The following is a 24,204-nucleotide window of genomic DNA, read 5'->3' as shown; positions in this document are numbered from 1 at the left end:
CCCGGCCTCTGATATTCCCCGCCGCTGATTCCCCACCTCTTATTCCCCATCTCTAATTCCCTGCCTCTGATTCCCCATCTCTGATTCTGCACATCTGATTCCCTGCCTCTGATTCCCCGCCTCTGACTCCCTGCCTCTGATTCGCAACCACTAATTCCCCACCTCTGATTCCCCATATCTGATTCCCCGCCTCTGTTTCCCTGCCTCTGATTCCCGGCCTCTGTTTCCCCATATCTGATTCCCCTCCCCTGATTCCCCAACTCTGATTCCCCGCCTCTGATTCCCCAGCTCTGATTCCCCGCATCTGATTCCCGGCCTCTGAATCCCTGACACTGATTCCCCACCTCTGATTCCCCATATCTGATTCCCCGCCTCTGTTTCCCCGCCTCTGATTGGCCGCCTCTGATACCCCGCCTCTGATTCCCCATCTCTAATTAATCACATCTGATTCCCCACCTCTGCTTCCCCATCTCTGATTCTCTACCTCTGATTCGCCACCTCTGATTTCCCATATCTGATTCTCCGCCTCTGTTTCCCCGCCTCTGATTCCCCGCCTCTGATTCCCAATATTTGATTCCCCGCCTCTGATTCCCCATCTCTGATTCCCGGACTCTGATTCCCCAACTCGGATTCCCCGCCTCTGATTCCCCAGCTCTGATTTCCCGCCTCTGATTCCCCACCTCTGATACAACATATCTGATTCCCGGCCTCTGTTTCCCCGCCATTGATTCCACACCTCTGATTCCCCATATCTGATTCCCCGCCTCTGATTCCCCACCTCTGATTCCCCTCCTCTGATTCGCCAGCTACGATTCCCCGCCTCTGATTCCCCGTGTCTGATTCCCTGCCTCTGATTCCCCGCCTCTGATTCCCCATCTCTGATTCACCACCTCTGATTCCCTGCCTCTGATTCCCAACCTCTGATTCCCCATCTCTGATTCACCACCTCTGATTCCCCGCCTCTGTTTCCCCATATCTGATTCCCCGCCTATGTTTCCCCGCCTCTGATTGGCACCTCTGATACACCGCCTCTGATTCCCCATCTCTAATTCATCACATCTGATTCCCCACCTCTGCTTCCCCATCTCTGATTCTCTACCTCTGATTCGCCACCTCTGTTTCCCAATATCTGATTCACTGCCTCTGTTTCCCCGCCTCTGATTCCCCGCCTCTGATTCCCCATATCTGATTCCCTGCCTCTGAATCCCCGCCTCTGATTCCCCATTTCTGATTCTGCACATCTGATTCCCTGCCTCTGATTCCCCGCCTCTGATTCCCTGCCTCTGATTGCCAACCTCTGATTCCCCACCTCTGATTCCCCATATCTGATTCCCCGCCTCTGTTTCCCCGCCTCTGATTCCACGCCTCTGTTTCCCTATATCTGATTCCCCGCCTCTGATTCCCCAACTATGATTCCCCGCCTCTGATTCCCCAGTTCTGATTCCCCACCTCTGATTCCCCATATCTGATTCCCCGCCTCTGTTTCCCTGCCTCTGATTCCCCACCTCTGATTCCCCATCTCTGATTCCGCACATCCGATTCCCTGCCTCTGATTCCCCGCCTCTGATTCCCCGCCTCTGATTCCCTGCCTCAGATTCGCAACCACTAATTCCCCACCTCTGATTCCCCACCTCTGATTCCCCAGCTCTGATTTCCCGCCTCTGATTCCCCACCTCTGATACAACATATCTGATTCCCGGCCACTTTTTCCCCGCCTCTGATTCCCCACCTCTGATTCCCCATATCTGATTCCCCATATCTGATTCCCCACCTCTGTTTCTGTGCCTCTGATTCCCCGCCTCTGATTCCCCATCTCTGATTTACAACCTCTGAATCCCCGCATCTGATTCACCACCGCTGATTCCCCACCTCTTATTCCCCATCTCTAATTCGCGGCCTCTGATTCCCCACCTCTGATTCCCGGCCTCTGATTCCTGCCCTCTGATTCCCGGCCTCTCATTCCTGGCCTCTGATTCCCGGCCTCTGATTCCCCGCCTCTGATTCCCCGCCTCTGATTCCCTGCCTCTGATTCCCCATCTCTGATTCCCTGCCTCTGATTGCCAACCTCTGATTCCCCACCTCTGATTCCCCATATCTGATTCCCCGCCTCTGTTTCCCGCCTCTGATTCCCCGCCTCTGTTTCGCCATATCTTATTCCCCGCCTCTGATTCCCCAACTATGATTCCCCGCCTCTGATCCCCCAGCTCTGATTCCCCACCTCTGATTCCCCATATCTGATCCCCGCCTCTGTTTCCCTGCCTCTGATTCCCCGCCTCTGTTTCCCCACCTCTGATTCCCAGCCTCTGCTTCCCCAACTCTGATTCCCCGCCTCTGATTCCCCAGCTCTGATTCCCCGCCTCTGATTCCCCGCATCTGATTCCCTGCCTCTGATTCCCCGCCTCTGATTCCCTGCCTCTGATTCCCAACCTCTGATTCCCCACCTATGAATCCCCATATCTGATTCCCCGCCTCTGTTTCCCCGCCTCCGATTCCCCGCCTCTGTTTCCCCATATCTGATTCCCCGCCTCTGATTCCCCAACTCTGATTCCCCTCCTCTAATACGCCAGCTATGATTCCCTGCGTATGATTCCCTGCCTCTGATTCCCCGCCTCTGATTCCCCTTCTCTGATTCACAACCTCTGATTCCCCACCTCTGATTCCCCATCTCTGGTTCTGCACATCCGAATCCCTGCCTCTGATTCCCCGCCTCTGATTCCCCGTCTCTGATTCACTGCCTCTGATGCGCAACCTCTAATTCCCCACCTCTGATTCCCCATATCTGATTCCCCGCCTCTGTTTCCCTGCCTCTGATTCCCGGCCTCTGTTTCCCCATATCTGATTCCCCTCCTCTGATTCCCAAACTCTGATTCCCCGCCTCTGATTCCCCAACTCTGATTCCCCGCCTCTGATTCCCGGCCTCTGATACCCCGCCTCTGATTCCCCATCTCTAATTCATCACATCTGATTCCCCACCTCTGCTTCCCCATCTCTGTTTCTCTACCTCTGATTCGCCACCTCTGATTCCCCATATCTGATTCACCGCCTCTGTTTCCCCGCCTCTGATTCCCCGCCTCTGATTCCCCATATCTGACTCCCCGCCTCTGTTTCCCCGCCTCTGATTCCCCACCTCTGATTCCCTATCTCTGATTCCCCGCCTCTGATTCGCCATCTCTGATTCCCCGACTCTGATTCCTGAGCTCTGATTCCCCGCCACTGATTCCCCGCATCTGATTCCCCGCCTCTGAGTCCCTTCCTCTGATCCCCCATCTCTGATTCACCACCTCTGATTCCCCATCTCTGATTCCCGGCCTCTGATTCCCCACCTCTGATTCCCGGCCTCTGATTCCTGCCTTCTGATTCCTGGCCTCTTATTCCCCACCTCTGATTCCCCATATCTGATTCCCCACCTCTGTTTCCGCGCCTCTGATTCCCCGCCTCTGATTCCCAATCTCTGAATTACAACCTCTGATTCCCGGCCTCTGATATTCCCCGCCGCTGATTCCCCACCTCTTATTCCCCATCTCTAATTCCCTGCCTCTGATTCCCCATCTCTGATTCTGCACATCTGATTCCCTGCCTCTGATTCCCCGCCTCTGACTCCCTGCCTCTGATTCGCAACCACTAATTCCCCACCTCTGATTCCCCATATCTGATTCCCCGCCTCTGTTTCCCTGCCTCTGATTCCCGGCCTCTGTTTCCCCATATCTGATTCCCCTCCCCTGATTCCCCAACTCTGATTCCCCGCCTCTGATTCCCCAGCTCTGATTCCCCGCATCTGATTCCCGGCCTCTGAATCCCTGACACTGATTCCCCACCTCTGATTCCCCATATCTGATTCCCCGCCTCTGTTTCCCCGCCTCTGATTGGCCGCCTCTGATACCCCGCCTCTGATTCCCCATCTCTAATTAATCACATCTGATTCCCCACCTCTGCTTCCCCATCTCTGATTCTCTACCTCTGATTCGCCACCTCTGATTTCCCATATCTGATTCTCCGCCTCTGTTTCCCCGCCTCTGATTCCCCGCCTCTGATTCCCAATATTTGATTCCCCGCCTCTGATTCCCCATCTCTGATTCCCGGACTCTGATTCCCCAACTCGGATTCCCCGCCTCTGATTCCCCAGCTCTGATTTCCCGCCTCTGATTCCCCACCTCTGATACAACATATCTGATTCCCGGCCTCTGTTTCCCCGCCATTGATTCCACACCTCTGATTCCCCATATCTGATTCCCCGCCTCTGATTCCCCACCTCTGATTCCCCTCCTCTGATTCGCCAGCTACGATTCCCCGCCTCTGATTCCCCGTGTCTGATTCCCTGCCTCTGATTCCCCGCCTCTGATTCCCCATCTCTGATTCACCACCTCTGATTCCCTGCCTCTGATTCCCAACCTCTGATTCCCCATCTCTGATTCACCACCTCTGATTCCCCGCCTCTGTTTCCCCATATCTGATTCCCCGCCTATGTTTCCCCGCCTCTGATTGGCACCTCTGATACACCACCTCTGATTCCCCATCTCTAATTCATCACATCTGATTCCCCACCTCTGCTTCCCCATCTCTGATTCTCTACCTCTGATTCGCCACCTCTGATTCCCAATATCTGATTCACTGCCTCTGTTTCACCGCCTCTGATTCCCCGCCTATGATTCCCCATATCTGATTCCCTGCCTCTGAATCCCCGCCTCTGATTCCCCATTTCTGATTCCGCACATCTGATTCCCTACCTCTGATTCCCCGCCTCTGATTCCCTGCCTCTGATTGCCAACCTCTGATTCCCCACCTCTGATACCCCATATCTGATTCCCCGCCTCTGTTTCCCCGCCTCTGATTCCACGCCTCTGATTCCTGCCTTCTGATTCCTGGCCTCTTATTCCCCACCTCTGATTCCCCATATCTGATTCCCCACCTCAGTTTCCGCGCCTCTGATTCCCCGCCTCTGATTCCCCATCTCTGAATTACAACCTCTGAATCCCCGCGTCTGATTCACCACCGCTGATTCCCCACCTCTGCTTCCCCTTCTCTGATTCCCTGCCTCTGATTCCCCACCTCTGATTCCCCGCCTCTGATTCCCCGCCTCTGTTTCCCAATATCTGATTCCCCGCCTCTGATTCCACAACTCTGATTCCCCGCCTTTGATTCCCGGCCTCTGATTCCCTGCCACTGATTCCCCGCCCCTGATTCCCCACCTCTGATTCCCCATATCTGATTTCCCGCCTCTGTTTCCCCGCCTCTGATTGGCCGCCTCTGATACCCCGCCTCTGATTCCCCATCTCTAATTCATCACATCTGATTCCCCACCTCTGCTTCCCCATCTCTGTTTCTCTACCTCTGATTCGCCACCTCTGATTCCCCATATCTGATTCACCGCCTCTGTTTCCCCGCCTCTGATTCCCCGCCTCTTTTTCCCCGCCTCTGATTCCCCGCCTCTGATTCCCCATACCTGATTCCCTGCCTCTGATTCCCTGCCTCTGATTCCCCATCTCTGATTCCGCACATCTGATTCCCTGCCTCTGATTCCCCGCCTTTGATTCCCTGCCTCTGATTGCCAACCTCTGATTCCCCACCTCTGATTCCCCATATCTGATTCCCCGCCTCTGTTTCCCCGCCTCTGATTCCCCGCCTCTGTTTCCCTATATCTGATTCCCCGCCTCTGATTGCCCAACTATGATTCCCCGCCTCTGATTCCCCAGCTCTGATTCCCCACCTCTGATTCCCAATATCTGATTCCCCGCCTCTGTTTCCCTGCCTCTGATTCCCCGCCTCTGTTTCCCCGCCTCTGATTCCCAGCCTTTGCTTCCCCAACTCTGATTCCCCGCCTCTGATTCCCCAGCTCTGATTCCCCGCCTCTGATTCCCCGTGTTTTATTCCCCGCCTCTGTTTCCCTATATCTGATTCCCCGCCTCTGATTCCCCAACTATGATTCGCCGCCTCTGATTCCCCAGCTCTGATTCCCCACCTCTGATTCCCCATATCTGATTCCCCGCCTCTGTTTCCCTGCCTCTGATTCCCCGCCTCTGTATCCCCGCCTCTGATTCCCCGCCTCAGATTCCTTGCCTCAGATTCGCAACCACTAATTCCCCACCTCTGATTCCCCACCTCTGATTCCCCATATCTGATTCCCCGCCTCTGTTTCCCCGCCTCTGATTCACCGCCTCTATTTCCCTATATCTGATTCCCCGCCTCTGATTCCCCAACTATGATTCCCCGCCTCTGATTCCCCAGCTCTGATTCCCCAACTCTGATTCCCCATATCTGATTCCCCGCCTCTGTTTCCCTGCCTCTGATTCCCCGCCTCTGTTTCCCCATATCTGATTCCCTGCCTCTGATTCCCCGCCTCTGATTCCCCTTCTCTGATTCACCACCTCTGATTCTCCACCTCTGATTCCCCATCTCTGATTCCGCACATCCGATTCCCTGCCTCTCATTCCCCGCCTCTGATTCCCTGCCTCTGATTCCGTGCCTCAGATTCGCAACCACTAATTCCCCACCTCTGATTCCCCACCTCTGATTCCCCATATCTGATTCCCCGCCTCTGTTTCCCCGCCTCTGATTCCCAGCCTCTGTTTCCCCAACTCTGATTCCCCGCCTCTGATTCCCCAGCTCTGATTCCCCGCCTCTGATTCCCCGTGTTTTATTCCCTGCCTCTGATTCCCCGCGTCTGATTCTACATCTCTGATTCACTGCCTTTGATTTGCCACCTCTGATTCCCCATATCAGATTCCCCGCCTCTGTATCCCCGCCTCTGATTCCCCGCCTCTGATTCCCCATATCTCATTCCCCGCCTCTGATTCCCTATCTCTGATTCTGCACATCTGATTCCCTGCCTCTGAATCCCCACCTCTGATTCCCCATATCTGATTCCCCGCCTCTGTTTCCCCGCCTCTGATTCCCCGCCTCTGTTTCCCCATATCTAATTCCACGCCTCTGATTCCCCAACTCTGATTCCCCGCCTCTGATTCCCCAGCTCTGTTTCCCCGCCTCTGATTCCCCGCATCTGATTCCCTGCCTCTGATTCCCCGCCTCTGATTCCCTGCCTCTGATTCCCAACCTCTGAATCCCCACCTCTGATTCCCCATATCTGATTCCCCGCCTCTGTTTCCCCGCCTCTGAATCCCCGCCTCTGTTTCCCCATATCTGATTCCCCGCCTCTGATTCCCCAACTCTGATTCCCCTCCTCTAATTCGCCAGCTATGATTCCCCGCCTCTGATTCCCTGCGTCTGATTCCCTGCCTCTGATTCCCCACCTCTGATTCCCCTTCTCTGATTCACCACCTCTGAATCCCCAACTCTGATTCCCCATCTCTGATTCCGCACATCCGAATCCCTGCCTCTGATTCCCCGCCTCTGATTCCCCGCCTCTGATTCCCTGCCTCTGATTCGCAACCTCTAATTCCCCACCTCTGATTCCCCATATCTGATTCCCCGCCTCTGTTTCCCTTCCTCTGATTCCCGGCCTCTGTTTCCCCATATCTGATTCCCCTCCTCTGATTCCCCAACTCTGATTCCCCGCCTCTGATTCCCCAGCTCTGATTCCCCGCCTTTGATTCCCGGCCTCTGATTCCCTGCCACTGATTCCCCGCCCCTGATTCCCCACCTCTGATTCCCCATATCTGATTCCCAGCCTCTGTTTCCCCGCCTCTGATTTTCGCCTCTGATACCCCGCCTCTGATTCCCCATCTCTAATTCATCACATCTGATTCCCCACCTCTGCTTCCCCATCTCTGATTCTCTACCTCTGATTCACCATATCTGATTCACCGCCTCTGTATCCCCGCCTCTGATTCCCCGCCTCTGATTCCCCATATCTGACTCCCCGCCTCTGTTTCCCCGCCTCTGATTCCCCACCTCTGATTCCCTATCTCTGATTCCCCGCCTCTGATTCGCCATCTCTGATTCCCCGACTCTGATTCCTGAGCTCTGATTCCCCGCCACTGATTCCCCGCATCTGATTCCCCGCCTCTGAGTCCCTTCCTCTGATTCCCCATCTCTGATTCACCACCTCTGATTCCCCATCTCTGATTCCCGGCCTCTGATTCCCCACCTCTGATTCCCGGCCTCTGATTCATGCCTTCTGATTCCTGGCCTCTTATTCCCCACCTCTGATTCCCCATATCTGATTCCCCACCTCTGTTTCCGCCCCTCTGATTCCCCGCCTCTGATTCCCCATCTCTGAATTACAACCTCTGAATCCCTGCGTCTGATTCCCCATCTCTGATTCTGCACATCTGATTCCCTGCCTCTGATTCCCCGCCTCTGATTCCCTGCCTCTGATTGCCAACCTCTGATTCCCCACCTCTGATTCCCCATATCTGATTCCCCGCCTCTGTTTCCCCGCCTCTGATTCCCCGCCTCTGTTTCCCCATATCTGATTCCCCACCTCTGATTCCCCAACTCTGATTCCCCGCCTCTGATTCCCAACCTCTGATTCCCCACCTCTGAATCCCCATATCTGATTCCCCGTCTCTGTTTCCCCGCCTCTGATTCTCCGCCTCTGTTTCCCCATATCTGATTCCCTGCCTCTGATTCCCCGCCTCTGATTCCCCTTCTCTGATTCACCACCTCTGATTCCCCACCTCTGATTCCCCATCTCTGATTCCGCACATCCGATTCCCTGCCTCTGTATCCCCGCCTCTGATTCCCCGCCTCTGATTCCCCATATCTCATTCCCCGCCTCTGATTCCCCATCTCTGATTCTGCACATCTGATTCCCTGCCTCTGAATCCCCACCTCTGATTCCCCATATCTGATTCCCCGTCTCTGTTTCCCCGCCTCTGATTCCCCGCCTCTGTTTCCCCATATCTAATTCCACGCCTCTGTTTCCCCGCCTCTGATTGGCTGCCTCTGATACCCCGCCTCTGATTCCCCATCTCTAATTCATCACATCTGATTCCCCACCTCTGCTTCCCCATCTCTGATTATCTACCTCTGATTCGCCACCTCTGATTCTGCACATCTGATTCCCTGCCTCTGATTCCCCGCCTCTGACTCCCTGCCTCTGATTCGCAACCACTAATTCCCCACCTCTGATTCCCCATATCTGATTCCCCGCCTCTGTTTCCCTGCCTCTGATTCCCGGCCTCTGTTTCCCCATATCTGATTCCCCTCCTCTGATTCCCCAACTCTGATTCCCCGCCTCTGATTCCCCAGCTCTGATTCCCCGCATCTGATTCCCGGCCTCTGAATCCCTGACACTGATTCCCCACCTCTGATTCCCCATATCTGATTCCCCGCCTCTGTTTCCCCATCTCTAATTAATCACATCTGATTCCCCACCTCTGCTTCCCCATCTCTGATTCTCTACCTCTGATTCGCCACCTCTGATTTCCCATATCTGATTCACCGCCTCTGTTTCCCCGCCTCTGATTCCCCGCCTCTGATTCCCAATATTTGATTCCCCGCCTCTGATTCCCCATCTCTGATTCCCGGACTCTGATTCCCCAACTCGGATTCCCCGCCTCTGATTCCCCAGCTCTGATTTCCCGCCTCTGATTCCCCACCTCTGATACAACATATCTGATTCCCGGCCTCTGTTTCCCCGCCTCTGATTCCACACCTCTGATTCCCCATATCTGATTCCCCGCCTCTGATTCCCCACCTCTGATTCCCCTCCACTGATTCGCCAGCTATGATTCCCCGCCTCTGATTCCCCGTGTCTGATTCCCTGCCTCTGATTCCCCGCCTCTGATTCCCCATCTCTGATTCACCACCTCTGATTCCCTGCCTCTGATTCCCCGCCTCTGATTCCCCATTCTGATTCACCACCTCTGATTCCCCGCCTCTGTTTCCCCATATCTGATTCCCCGCCTATGTTTCCCCGCCTCTGATTGGCACCTCTGATACACCGCCTCTGATTCCCCATCTCTAATTCATCACATCTGATTCCCCACCTCTGCTTCCCCATCTCTGATTCTCTACCTCTGATTCGCCACCTCTGATTCCCAATATCTGATTCACGGCCTCTGTTTCCCCGCCTCTGATTCCCCGCCTCTGATTCCCCATATCTGATTCCCTGCCTCTGAATCCCCGCCTCTGATTCCCCATTTCTGATTCTGCACATCTGATTCCCTGCCTCTGATTCCCCGCCTCTGATTCCCTGCCTCTGATTGCCAACCTCTGATTCCCCACCTCTGATTCCCCATATCTGATTCCCCGCCTCTGTTTCCCCGCCTCTGATTCCACGCCTCTGTTTCCCTATATCTGATTCCCCGCCTCTGATTCCCCAACTATGATTCCCCGCCTCTGATTCCCCAGTTCTGATTCCCCACCTCTGATTCCCCATATCTGATTCCCCGCCTCTGTTTCCCTGCCTCTGATTCCCCACCTCTGATTCCCCATCTCTGATTCCGCACATCCGATTCCCTGCCTCTGATTCCCCGCCTCCGATTCCCCGCCTCTGATTCCCTGCCTCAGATTCGCAACCACTAATTCCCCACCTCTGATTCCCCACCTCTGATTCCCCAGCTCTGATTTCCCGCCTCTGATACCCCACCTCTGATACAACATATCTGATTCCCGGCCTCTTCTTCCCCGCCTCTGATTCCCCACCTCTGATTCCCCATATCTGATTCCCAATATCTGATTCCCCACCTCTGTTTCTGTGCCTCTGATTCCCCGCCTCTGATTCCCCATCTCTGATTTACAACCTCTGAATCCCCGCATCTGATTCACCACCGCTGATTCCCCACCTCTTATTCCCCATCTCTAATTCGCGGCCTCTGATTCCCCACCTCTGATTCCCGGCCTCTGATTCCTGCCCTCTGATTCCCGGCCTCTCATTCCTGGCCTCTGATTCCCGGCCTCTGATTCCCCGCCTCTGATTCCCCGCCTCTGATTCCCTGCCTCTGATTCCCCATCTCTGATTCCCTGCCTCTGATTGCCAACCTCTGATTCCCCACCTCTGATTCCCCATATCTGATTCCCCGCCTCTGTTTACCGCCTCTGATTCCCCGCCTCTGTTTCCCCATATCTTATTCCCCGCCTCTGATTCCCCAACTATGATTCCCCGCCTCTGATCCCCCAGCTCTGATTCCCCACCTCTGATTCCCCATATCTGATCCCCGCCTCTGTTTCCCTGCCTCTGATTCCCCGCCTCTGTTTCCCCGCCTCTGATTCCCAGCCTCTGCTTCCCCAACGCTGATTCCCCGCCTCTGATTCCCCAGCTCTGATTCCGCGCCTCTGATTCCCCGCATCTGATTCCCTGCCTCTGATTCCCCGCCTCTGATTCCCTGCCTCTGATTCCCAACCTCTGATTCCCCACCTATGAATCCCCATATCTGATTCCCCGCCTCTGTTTCCCCGCCTCCGATTCCCCGCCTCTGTTTCCCCATATCTGATTCCCCGCCTCTGATTCCCCAACTCTGATTCCCCTCCTCTAATACGCCAGCTATGATTCCCTGCGTCTGATTCCCTGCCTCTGATTCCCCGCCTCTGATTCCCCATCTCTGATTCACCACCTCTGATTCCCCACCTCTGATTCCCCATCTCTGGTTCCGCACATCCGATTCCCTGCCTCTGATTCCCCGCCTCTGATTCCCCGCCTCTGATTCCCTGCCTCTGATGCGCAACCTCTAATTCCCCACCTCTGATTCCCCATATCTGATTCCCCGCCTCTGTTTCCCTGCCTCTGATTCCCGGCCTCTGTTTCCCCATATCTGATTCCCCTCCTCTGATTCCCAAACTCTGATTCCCCGCCTCTGATTCCCCAACTCTGATTCCCCGCCTCTGATTCCCGGCCTCTGATTCCCTGCCACTGATTCCCCGTCCCTGATTCCCCACCTCTGATTCCCCATCTCTAATTCCCGGCCTCTGATTCCCCACCTCTGATTCCCGGCATCTGATTCCTGGCTTCTGATTCCTGGCCTCTTATTCCCCACCTCTGATTCCCCATATCTGATTCCCCACCTCTGTTTCCGCGCCTCTGATACCCCGCCTCTGATTCCCCATCTCTGAATTTCAACCTCTGAATCCCCGCGTCTGATTCACCAACGCTGATTCTCCACCTCTTATTCCCCATCTCCAATTCCCGGCCTCTGATTCCCCACCTCTGATTCCCGGCCTCTGATTCCTGCCCTCTGATTCCCGGCCTCTCATTCCTGTCCTCTGATTCCCGGCCTCTGATTCCCCGCCTCTGATTCCCCGCCTGTGATTCCCTGCCTCTGATTCCCCATCTCTGATTCCGCACATCTGATTCCATGCCTCTGATTCCCCGCCTCTGATTCCCTGCCTCGAATTGCCAACCTCTGATTCCCCACCTCTGATTCCCCATATCTGATTCCCCGCCTCTGTTTCCCGCCTCTGATTCCCCGCCTCTGTTTCCCCATATCTGATTCCCCGCCTCTGATTCCCCAACTCTGATTCCCCGCCTCTGATTCCCCACCTCTGATTCCCCACCTCTGATTCGCCATGTCTGATTCCCCGCCTCTGTTTCCCTGCCTCTGATTCCCCGCCTCTGTTTCCCCGCCTCTGATTCCCAGCCTCTGCTTCCCCAACTCTGATTCCCCGCTTCTGATTCCCCAGATCTGATTCCCCGCCTCTGATTCCCCGTGTTTTATTCCCTGCCTCTGATTCCCCGCGTCTGATTCTCCATCTCTGATACACCGCCTTTGATTCGCCACCTCCGATTCTCCATATCAGATTCCCCGCCTCTGTATCCCTGCCTCTGATTCCCCGCCTCTGATTCCCCATATCTCATTCCCCGCCTCCGATTCCCCATCTCTGATTCCGCACATCTGATTCCCTGCCTCTGATTCCCCACCACTGATTCCCCATATCTGATTCCCCGCCTCTGTTTCCCCGCCTCTGAATCCCCGCCTCTGTTTCCCCATATCTAATTCCCCAGCTCTGATTCCCCGCCTCTGATTCCACGCATCAGATTCCCTGCCTCTGATTCCCCGCCTCTGATTCCCTGCCTCTGATTCCCAACCTCTGATTCCCCACCTCTGAATCCCCATATCTGATTCCCCGCCTCTGTTTCCCCGCCTCTGATTCTCCGCCTCTGATTCCCCACCACTGATTCCCCATATCTGATTCCCCGCCTCTGATTCCCCACCTCTGATTCCCCGTGTCTGATTCCCTGCCTCTGATTCCCCGCCTCTGATTCCCCATCTCTGATTAACCACCTCTGATTCCCCACCTCTGATTCCCCATCTCTGATTCCGCACATCCGATTCCCTGCCTCTGATTCCCCGCCTCTGATTCCCCGCCTCTGATTCCCTGCCTCTGATTCCCCGCCTCTGTTTCCCCATATCTGATTCCCCTCCTATGTTTCCCCGCCTCTGATTGGCACCTCTGATACACCGCCTCTGATTCCCCATCTCTAATTCATCACATCTGATTCCCCACCTCTGCTTCCCCATCTCTGATTCTCTACCTCTGATTCGCCACCTCTGATTCCCAATATCTGATTCACTGCCTCTGTTTCCCCGCCTCTGATTCCCCGCCTCTGATTCCCCATATCTGATTCCCTGCCTCTGAATCCCCGCCTCTGATTCCCCATCTCTGATTCCGCACATCTGATTCCCTGCCTCTGATTCCCCGCCTCAGATTCCCTGCCTCTGATTGCCAACCTCTGATTCCCCACCTCTGATTCCCCATATCTGATTCCCCGCCTCTGTTTCCCCGCCTCTGATTCCCCGCCTCTGTTTCCCTATATCTGATTCCCCGCCTGTGATTCCCCAACTATGATTCCCCGCCTCTGATTCCCCAGTTCTGATTCCCCACCTCTGATTCCCCATATCTGATTCCCCGCCTCTGTTTCCCTGCCTCTGATTCCCCGCCTCTGTTTCCCCACCTCTGATTCCCAGCCTCTGCTTCCCCACCTCTGATTCCCCGCCTCTGATTCCCCAGCTCTGATTCCCCGCCTCTGATTCCCCATGTTTTATTCCATGCCTCTGATTCCCCGCGTCTGATTCTCCATCTCTGATTCACCGCCTTTGATTCGCCACCTCTGATTAACCATATCAGATTCCCCGCCTCTGTATCCCCGCCTCTGATTCCCCGCATCTGATTCCCCATATCTCATTCCCCGCCTCTGATTCCCCATCTCTGATTCTGCACATCTGATTCCCTGCCTCTGATTCCCCACCTCTGATTCCCCATATCTGATTCCCCGCCTCTGTTTACCCGCCTCTGATTCCCCGCCTCTGTTTCCCCATATCTAATTCCACGCCTCTGATTCCCCAACTCTGATTCCCCGCCTCTGATTCCCCAGCTCTGTTTCCCCGCATCTGATTCCCCGCATTTGATTCCCTGCCTCTGATTCCCCGCCTCTGATTCCCTGCCTCTGATTCCAAACCTCTGATTCCCCACCTCTGAATCCCCATATCTGATTCCCCGCCTCTGTTTCCCCGCCTCTGATTCCCCGCCTCTGTTTCCCCATATCTGATTCCCCGCGTCTGATTCCCCAACTCTGATTCCCCTCCTCTAATTCGCCAGCTATGATTCCCCGCCTCTGATTCCCTGCATTTGATTCCCTGCCTCTGATTCCCCGCCTCTGATTCCCCTTCTCTGATTCACCACCTCTGATTCCCCTCCTCTGATTCCCCATCTCTGATTCCGCACATCCGATCCCCTGCCTCTGATTCCCCGCCTCTGATTCCCCGCCTCTGATTCCCTGCCTCTGATTCGCAACTTCTAATTCCCCACCTCTGATTCCCCATATCTGATTCCCCGCCTCTGTTTCCCTGCCTCTGATTCCCGGCCTCTGTTTCCCCATATCTGATTCCCCTCCTCTGATTCCCCAACTCTGATTCCCCGCCTCTGATTCCCCAGCTCTGATTCCCCGCCTCTGATTCCCGGCCTCTGATTCCCTGCCACTGATTCCCCGCCCCTGATTCCCCACCTCTGATTCCCCATATCTGATTCCCCGCCTCTGTTTCCCCGCCTCTGATTGGCCGCCTCTGATACCCCGCCTCTGATTCCCCATCTCTAATTCATCACATCTGATTCCCCACCTCTGCTTCCCCATCTCTGATTCTCTACCTCTGATTCGCCACCTCTGATTCCCCATATCTGATTCACCGCCTCTGTTTCCCCGCCTCTGATTCCCCGCCTCTGATTCCCCATATCTGACTCCCCGCCTCTGTTTCCCCGCCTCTGATTCCCCACCTCTGATTCCCTATCTCTGATTCCCCGCCTCTGATTCGCCATCTCTGATTCCCCGACTCTGATTCCCGAGCTCTGATTCCCCGCCACTGATTCCCTGCATCTGATTCCCCGCCTCTGAGTCCCTTCCTCTGATTCCCCATCTCTGATTCACCACCTCTGATTCCCCATCTCTGATTCCCGGCCTCTGATTCCCCACCTCTGATTCCCGGCCTCTGAATCCTGGCTTCTGATTCCTGGCCTCTTATTCCCCACCTCTGATTCCCCATATCTGATTCCCCACCTCTGTTTCCGCGCCTCTGATTCCCCGCCTCTGATTCCCCATCTCTGAATTACAACCTCTGAATCCCCGCGTCTGATTCACCACCGCTGATTCCCCACCTCTTATTCCCCATCTCTAATTCCCGGCCTCTGATTCCCCACCTCTGTTTCCCGGCCTCTGATTCCTGCCCTCTGATTCCCGGCCTCTCATTCCTGGCCTCTGATTCCCGGCCTCTGATTTTCCCCGCCGCTGATTCCCTGCCTCTGATTCCCCATTTCTGATTCCGCACATCTGATTCCCTGCCTCTGATTCCCCACCTCTGATTCCCTGCCTCTGATTGCCAACCTCTGATTCCCCACCTCTGATTCCCCATATCTGATTCCCCGCCTCTGTTTCCCCGCCTCTGATTCCCCGCCTCTGTTTCCCCATATCTGAATCCCCACCTCTGATTCCCCAACTCTGATTCCCCACCTCTGATTCCCCAGCTCTGATTCCCCACCTCTGATTCCCCATATCTGATTCCCCACCTCTGTTTCCCTGACTCTGATTCCCCGCCTCTGTTTCACCGCCTCTGATTCCCAGACTCTGCTTCCCCAACTCTGATTCCCCGCCTCTGATTCCCCAGCTCTGATTCCCCGCCTCTGATTCCCCGTGTTTTATTCCCTGCCTCTGATTCCCCGCGTCTGATTCTCCATCTTTGATTCACCGCCTTGGATTCACCACCTCAGATCCCCCATATCAGATTCCCCGCCTCTGTATCCCCGCCTCTGATTCCCCGCCTCTGATTCCCCATATCTCATTCACCGCCTCTGATTCCCCATCTTTGATTCCGCACATCTGATTCCCTGCCTCTGATTCCCCACATCTGATTCGCCATATCTGATTCCCCGCCTCAGTTTCCCCGCCTCTGATTCCCCGCCTCTGTTTCCCCATATCTAATTCCACGCCTCTGATTCCCCAACTCTGATTCCCCGCCTCTGATTCCCTATCTCTGATTCCCGGACTCTGATTCCCCGCCTCTGATTCCCTGCCTCTGATTCCCAACCTCTGATTCCCCACCTCTGAATCCCCATATCTGATTCCCCGCCTCTGTTTCCCCGCCTCTGATTCCCCGCCTCTGTTTCCCCATATCTGATTCCCCGCCTCTGATTCCCCAACTCTCATTCCCCTCCTCTAATTCGCCAGCTATGATTCCCCGCCTCTGATTCCCTGCGTCTGATTCCCTGCCTCTGATTCCCCGCCTCTGATTCCCCTTCTCTGATTCACCACCTCTGATTCCCCACCTCTGATTCCCCATCTCTGATTCCGCACATCCGATTCCCTGCCTCTGATTCCCCGCCTCTGATTCCCTGCCTCTGATTCCCTGCCTCTGATTCGCAACCAGTAATTCCCCACCTCTGATTCCCCATATCTGATTCCCCGCCTCTGTTTACCTGCCTCTGATTCCCGGCCTCTGTTTCCCCATATCTGATCCCCCTCCTCTGATTCCCCAACTCTGATTCCCCGCCTCTGATTCCCCAGCTCTGATTCCCCGCCTCTGATTCCCGGCCTCTGATTCCCGACCTCTGAATCCCTGCCACTGATTCCCCGCCCCTGATTCCCCACCTCTGATTCCCCATATCTGATTCCCCGCCTCTGTTTCCCCGCCTCTGATTGGCCGCCTCTGATACCCCGCCTCTGATTCCCCATCTCTAATTCATCACATCTGATTCCCCACCTCTGCTTCCCCATCTCTGATTCTCTACCTCTGATTCGCCACCTCTGATTCCCCATATCTGATTCACCGCCTCTGTTTCCCCGCCTCTGATTCCCCGCCTCTGATTCCCCATATTTGATTCCCCGCCTCTAATTCCCCATCTCTGATTCCCGGACTCTGTTTCCCCAACTCGGATTCCCCGCCTCTGATTCCCCAGCTCTGATTTCCCGCCTCTGATTCCCCACCTCTGATACAACATATCTGATTCCCGGCCTCTTTTTCCCCGCCTCTGTTTCCCCACCTCTGATTCCCCATATCTGATTCCCCGCCTCTGATTCCCCACCTCTGATTCCCCTCCTCTGATTCGCCAGCTATGATTCCCCGCCTTTGATTCCCCGTGTCTGATTCCCTGCCTCTGATTCCCCGCCTCTGATTCCCCATCTCTGATTCACCACCTCTGATTCCCCACCTCTGATTCCCCATCTCTGATTCAGCACCTCCGATTCCCTGCCTCTATTTACCCGCCTCTGATTCCCCGCCTCTGATTCCCTGCCTCTGATTCGCAACCTCTAATTCCCCACCTCTGATTCCCCATATCTGATTCCCCGCCTCTGTTTCCCTGCCTCTGATTCCCCGCCTCTGTTTCACCATTTCTGATTCCCCGCCTCTGTTTCCCCGCCTCTGATTGGCACCTCTGATACCCCGCCTCTGATTCCCCATCTCTAATTCATCACATCTGATTCCCCACCTCTGCTTCCCCATCTCTGATTCTCTACCTCTGATTCGCCACCTCAGATTCCCAATATCTGATTCACCGCCTCTGTTTCCCCGCCTCTGATTCCCCGCCTCTGATTCACCATATCTGATTCCCTGCCTCTGATTCCCTGCCTCTGATTCCCCATCTCTGATTCCGCACATCTGATTCCCTGCCTCTGATTCCCCGCCTCTGATTCCCTGCCTCTGATTGCCAACCTCTGATTCCCCACCTCTGATTCCCCATATCTGATTCCCCGCCTCTGTTTCCCCGCCTCTGATTCCCCGCCTCTGTTTCCCTATATCTGATTCCCCGCCTCTGATTCCCCAACTATGATTCCCCGCCTCTGATTCCCCAGCTCTGATTCCCCACCTCTGATTCCCCATATCTGATTCCCCGCCTCTGTTTCCCTGACTCTGATTCGCCGCCTCTGTTTCCCCGCCTCTGATTCCCAGCCTCTGCTTCCCCAACTCTGATTCCCCGCCTCTGATTCCCCAGCTCTGATTCCCCGCCTCTGATTCCCCGTGTTTTATTCCCTGCCTCTGATTCCCTGCGTCTGATTCTCCATCTCTGATTCACCGCCTTTGATTCACCACCTCTGATTCCCCATATCAGATTCCACGCCTCTGTATCCCCGCCTCTGATTCCCCGCCTCTGATTCCCCATATCTCATTCCCCGCCTCTGATTCCCCATCTCTGATTCTGCACATCTGATTCCCTGCCTCTGATTCCCCACCTCTAATTCCCCATATCTGTTTCCCCGCCTCTGTTTCCCCGCCTCTGATTCCCCGCCTCTGTTTCCCCATATCTAATTCCACGCCTCTGATTCCCCAACTCTGATTCCCCGCCTCTGATTCCTCAGCTCTGTTTCCCCGCCTCTGATTCCCCGCATCTGATTCCCTGCCTCTGATTCCCCTCCTCTGATTCCCTGCCTCTGATTCCCAACCTCTGATTCCCCACCTCTGAATCCCCATATCTGTTTCCCCGCCTCTGTTTCCCCGCCTCTGATTCCCCGCCTCTGTTTCCCCATATCTGATTCCCCGCCTCTGATTCCCCAACTCAGATTCCCCTCCTCTAATTCGCCAGCTATGATTCCCCGCCTCTGATTCCCTTCGTCTGATTCCCTTCCTCTGATTCCCCGCCTCTGATTCCCCTTCTCTGATTCACCACCTCTGAATCCCCACCTCTGATTCCCCATCTCTGATTCGCAACCTCTAATTCCCCACCTCTGATTCCCCATATCTGATTCCCCGCCTCTGTTTCCCTGCCTCTGATTCCCGGCCCCTGTTTCCCCATATCTGATTCCACTCCTCTGATTCCCCAACTCTGATTCCCCGCCTCTGATTCCCCAGCTCTGATTCCCCGCCTCTGATTCCCCATCTCTGATTCACCACCTCTGATTCCGCACCTCCGATTCCCTGCCTCTGATTCCCCACCTCTGATACCCCATATCTGATTCCCCGCCTCTGTTTCCCCACCTCTGATTCCCCACCTCTGATTCCCCATATCTGATTCCCTGCCTCTGATTCCCCAACTCTGATTCCCCGCCTCTGATTCCCCAGCTATGATTCCCCGCCTCTGATTCACCACCTCTGATCCAACATATCTGATTCCCCGCCTCTGTTTCCCCGCCTCTGAATCCCCACCTCTGATTCCCCATATCTGATTCCCCGCCTCTGATTCCCCACCTCTGATTCCCCGCCTCTGATTTGCCAGCTATGATTCCCATCCTCTGGTTCCCCGCATCTGATTCCCTGCCTCTGATTCTCCCCCTCTGATTCCCCATCTCTGATTCACCACCTCTGATTCCCCGCGTCTGATTCCCCGCCTCTGATTCCCCATCTCTGATTCCCCATCTCTGATTCCCCAATTCTGATTCCCCGCCTCTGATTCCCCAGCTCTGATTCCCCACCTCTGATTCCCTGCCTCTGATTCCCAACCTCTAATTCCCCACCTCTGATTCCCCATCTGATTCACCGCCTCTGTTTCCCCGCCTCTGATTCCCCGCCTCTGTTTCCCCATATCTGATTCCCCGCCTCCGATTCCCCATCTCTGATTCCCCGCCTTTGATTCCCCAGCTCTTATTCCCCGTGTTTGATTCCCTGCCTCTGATTCCCTGCCTCTGATTCCCCATCTCTGATTCACCGCCTCTGATTCCCCATCTCTGATTCACCGCCTTTGATTCGCCAACTCTGATTCCCCATATCTGATTCCCCGCCTCTGTTTCCCCACCTCTGATTCCCCGCCTCTGATTCCCCATATCTCATTCCCCGCTGCTGATTCCCCATCTCTGATTCCCGAACTCTGATTCCCCACCTCTGATTCCAAGTCCTCTTATTCCCGGCATCTGATTTCCTGCCTCTGATTTCCCATCTCTCATTTCACCACCTTTGATTCCCCGCCTCTGTTTCCCCATATCTAATTCCACGCCTCTGATTCCCCAACTCTGATTCCCCGCCTCTGATTCCCCAGCTCTGTTTCCCCGCCTCTGATTCCCCGCATCTGATTCCCTGCCTCTGATTCCCCGCCTCTGATTCCCTGCCTCTGATTCCCAACCTCTGATTCCCCACCTCTGAATCCCCATATCTGATTCCCCGCCTCTGTTTCCCCGCCTCTGATTCCCCGCCTCTGTTTCCCCATATCTGATTCCCCGCCTCTGATTCCCCAACTCTGATTCCCCTCCTCTAATTCGCCAGCTATGATTCCCCGCCTCTGATTCCCTTCGTCTGATTCCCTTCCTCTGATTCCCCGCCTCTGATTCCCCTTCTCTGATTCCCCATCTCTGATTCGCAACCTCTAATTCCCCACCTCTGATTCCCCATATCTGATTCCCCGCCTCTGTTTCCCTGCCTCTGATTCCCGGCCTCTGTTTCCCAATATCTGATTCCACTCCTCTGATTCCCCAACTCTGATTCCCCGCCTCTGATTCCCCAGCTCTGATTCCCCGCCTCTGATTCCCCTTCTCTGATTCACCACCTCTGAATCCCCACCTCTGATTCCCCATCTCTGATTCGCAACCTCTAATTCCCCACCTCTGATTCCCCATATCTGATTCCCCGCCTCTGTTTCCCTGCCTCTGATTCCCGGCCTCTGTTTCCCCATATCTGATTCCACTCCTCTGATTCCCCAACTCTGATTCCCCGCCTCTGATTCCCCAGCTCTGATTCCCCGCCTCTGATTCCCCATCTCTGATTCACCACCTCTGATTCCGCACCTCCGATTCCCTGCCTCTGATTCCCCACCTCTGATACCCCATATCTGATTCCCCGCCTCTGTTTCCCCGCCCCTGATTCCCCACCTCTGATTCCCCATATCTGATTCCCTGCCTCTGATTCCCCAACTCTGATTCCCCGCCTCTGATTCCCCAGCTATGATTCCCCGCCTCTGATTCACCACCTCTGATCCAACATATCTGATTCCCCGCCTCTGTTTCCCCGCCTCTGAATCCCCACCTCTGATTCCCCATATCTGATTCCCCGCCTCTGATTCCCCACCTCTGATTCCCCGCCTCTGATTTGCCAGCTATGATTCCCATCCTCTGGTTCCCCGCATCTGATTCCCTGCCTCTGTATCCCCGCCTCTGATTCCCCGCGTCTGATTCCCCGCCTCTGATTCTGCACATCTGATTCCCTGCCTCTGAATCCCCACCTCTGATTCCCCATATCTGATTCCCCGCCTCTGTTTCCCCGCCTCTGATTCCCCGCCTCTGTTTCCCCATATCTAATTCCACGCCTCTGTTTCCCCGCCTCTGATTGGCTGCCTCTGATACCCCGCCTCTGATTCCCCATCTCTAATTCATCACATCTGATTCCCCACCTCTGCTTCCCCATCTCTGATTATCTACCTCTGATTCGTCACCTCTGATTCTGCACATCTGATTCCCTGCCTCTGATTCCCCGCCTCTGACTCCCTGCCTCTGATTCGCAACCACTAATTCCCCACCTCTGATTCCCCATATCTGATTCCCCGCCTCTGTTTCCCTGCCTCTGATTCCCGGCCTCTGTTTCCCCATATCTGATTCCCCTCCTCTGATTCCCCAACTCTGATTCCCCGCCTCTGATTCCCCAGCTCTGATTCCCCGCATCTGATTCCCGGCCTCTGAATCCCTGACACTGATCCCCCACCTCTGATTCCCCATATCTGATTTCCCGCCTCTGTTTCCCCGCCTCTGATTGGCCGCCTCTGATACCCCGCCTCTGATTCCCCATCTCTAATTAATCACATCTGATTCCCCACCTCTGCTTCCCCATCTCTGATTCTCTACCTCTGATTCGCCACCTCTGATTTCCCATATCTGATTCACCGCCTCTGTTTCCCCGCCTCTGATTCCCCGCCTCTGATTCCCAATATTTGATTCCCCGCCTCTGATTCCCCATCTCTGATTCCCGGACTCTGATTCCCCAACTCGGATTCCCCGCCTCTGATTCCCCAGCTCTGATTTCCCGCCTCTGATTCCCCACCTCTGATACAACATATCTGATTCCCGGCCTCTGTTTCCCCGCCTCTGATTCCACACCTCTGATTCCCCATATCTGATTCCCCGCCTCTGATTCCCCACCTCTGATTCCCCTCCACTGATTCGCCAGCTATGATTCCCCACCTCTGATTCCCCGTGTCTGATTCCCTGCCTCTGATTCCCCGCCTCTGATTCCCCATCTCTGATTCACCACCTCTGATTCCCTGCCTCTGATTCCCCGCCTCTGATTCCCCATTCTGATTCACCACCTCTGATTCCCCGCCTCTGTTTCCCCATATCTGATTCCCCGCCTATGTTTCCCCGCCTCTGATTGGCACCTCTGATGCACCGCCTCTGATTCCCCATCTCTAATTCATCACATCTGATTCCCCACCTCTGCTTCCCCATCTCTGATTCTCTACCTCTGATTCGCCACCTCTGATTCCCAATATCTGATTCACTGCCTCTGTTTCCCCGCCTCTGATTCCCCGCCTCTGATTCCCCATATCTGATTCCCTGCCTCTGAATCCCCGCCTCTGATTCCCCATTTCTGATTCTGCACATCTGATTCCCTGCCTCTGATTCCCCGCCTCTGATTCCCTGCCTCTGATTGCCAACCTCTGATTCCCCACCTCTGATTCCCCATATCTGATTCCCCGCCTCTGTTTCCCCGCCTCTGATTCCACGCCTCTGTTTCCCTATATCTGATTCCCCGCCTCTGATTCCCCAACTATGATTCCCCGCCTCTGATTCCCCAGTTCTGATTCCCCACCTCTGATTCCCCATATCTGATTCCCCGCCTCTGTTTCCCTGCCTCTGATTCCCCACCTCTGATTCCCCATCTCTGATTCCGCACATCCGATTCCCTGCCTCTGATTCCCCGCCTCTGATTCCCCGCCTCTGATTCCCTGCCTCGGATTCGCAACCACTAATTCCCCACCTCTGATTCCCCACCTCTGATTCCCCAGCTCTGATTTCCCGCCTCTGATTCCCCACCTCTGATACAACATATCTGATTCCCGGCCTCTTTTTCCCCGCCTCTGATTCCCCACCTCTGATTCCCCATATCTGATTCCCCATATCTGATTCCCCACCTCTGTTTCTGTGCCTCTGATTCCCCGCCTCTGATTCCCCAGCTCTGTTTCCCCGCCTCTGATTCCCCGCATCTGATTCCCTGCCTCTGATTCCCCGCCTCTGATTCCCTGCCTCTGATTCCCAACCTCTGATTCCCCACCTCTGAATCCCCATATCTGATTCCCCGCCTCTGTTTCCCCGCCTCTGATTCCCCGCCTCTGTTTCCCCATATCTGATTCCCCGCCTCTGATTCCCCAACTCTGATTCCCCTCCTCTAATTCGCCAGCTATGATTCCCCGCCTCTGATTCCCTTCGTCTGATTCCCTTCCTCTGATTCCCCGCCTCTGATTCCCCTTCTCTGATTCCCCATCTCTGATTCGCAACCTCTAATTCCCCACCTCTGATTCCCCATATCTGATTCCCCGCCTCTGTTTCCCTGCCTCTGATTCCCGGCCTCTGTTTCCCAATATCTGATTCCACTCCTCTGATTCCCCAACTCTGATTCCCCGCCTCTGATTCCCCAGCTCTGATTCCCCGCCTCTGATTCCCCTTCTCTGATTCACCACCTCTGAATCCCCACCTCTGATTCCCCATCTCTGATTCGCAACCTCTAATTCCCCACCTCTGATTCCCCATATCTGATTCCCCGCCTCTGTTTCCCTGCCTCTGATTCCCGGCCTCTGTTTCCCCATATCTGATTCCACTCCTCTGATTCCCCAACTCTGATTCCCCGCCTCTGATTCCCCAGCTCTGATTCCCCGCCTCTGATTCCCCATCTCTGATTCACCACCTCTGATTCCGCACCTCCGATTCCCTGCCTCTGATTCCCCACCTCTGATACCCCATATCTGATTCCCCGC

Source organism: Narcine bancroftii, chromosome 8, assembly GCF_036971445.1.
Source record: "Narcine bancroftii isolate sNarBan1 chromosome 8, sNarBan1.hap1, whole genome shotgun sequence".
In the NCBI taxonomy this organism is placed as follows: domain Eukaryota; kingdom Metazoa; phylum Chordata; class Chondrichthyes; order Torpediniformes; family Narcinidae; genus Narcine; species Narcine bancroftii.
The sequence above is the reverse complement of the archived record's forward strand: the minus strand, read 5'-3'. Positions refer to the sequence as shown.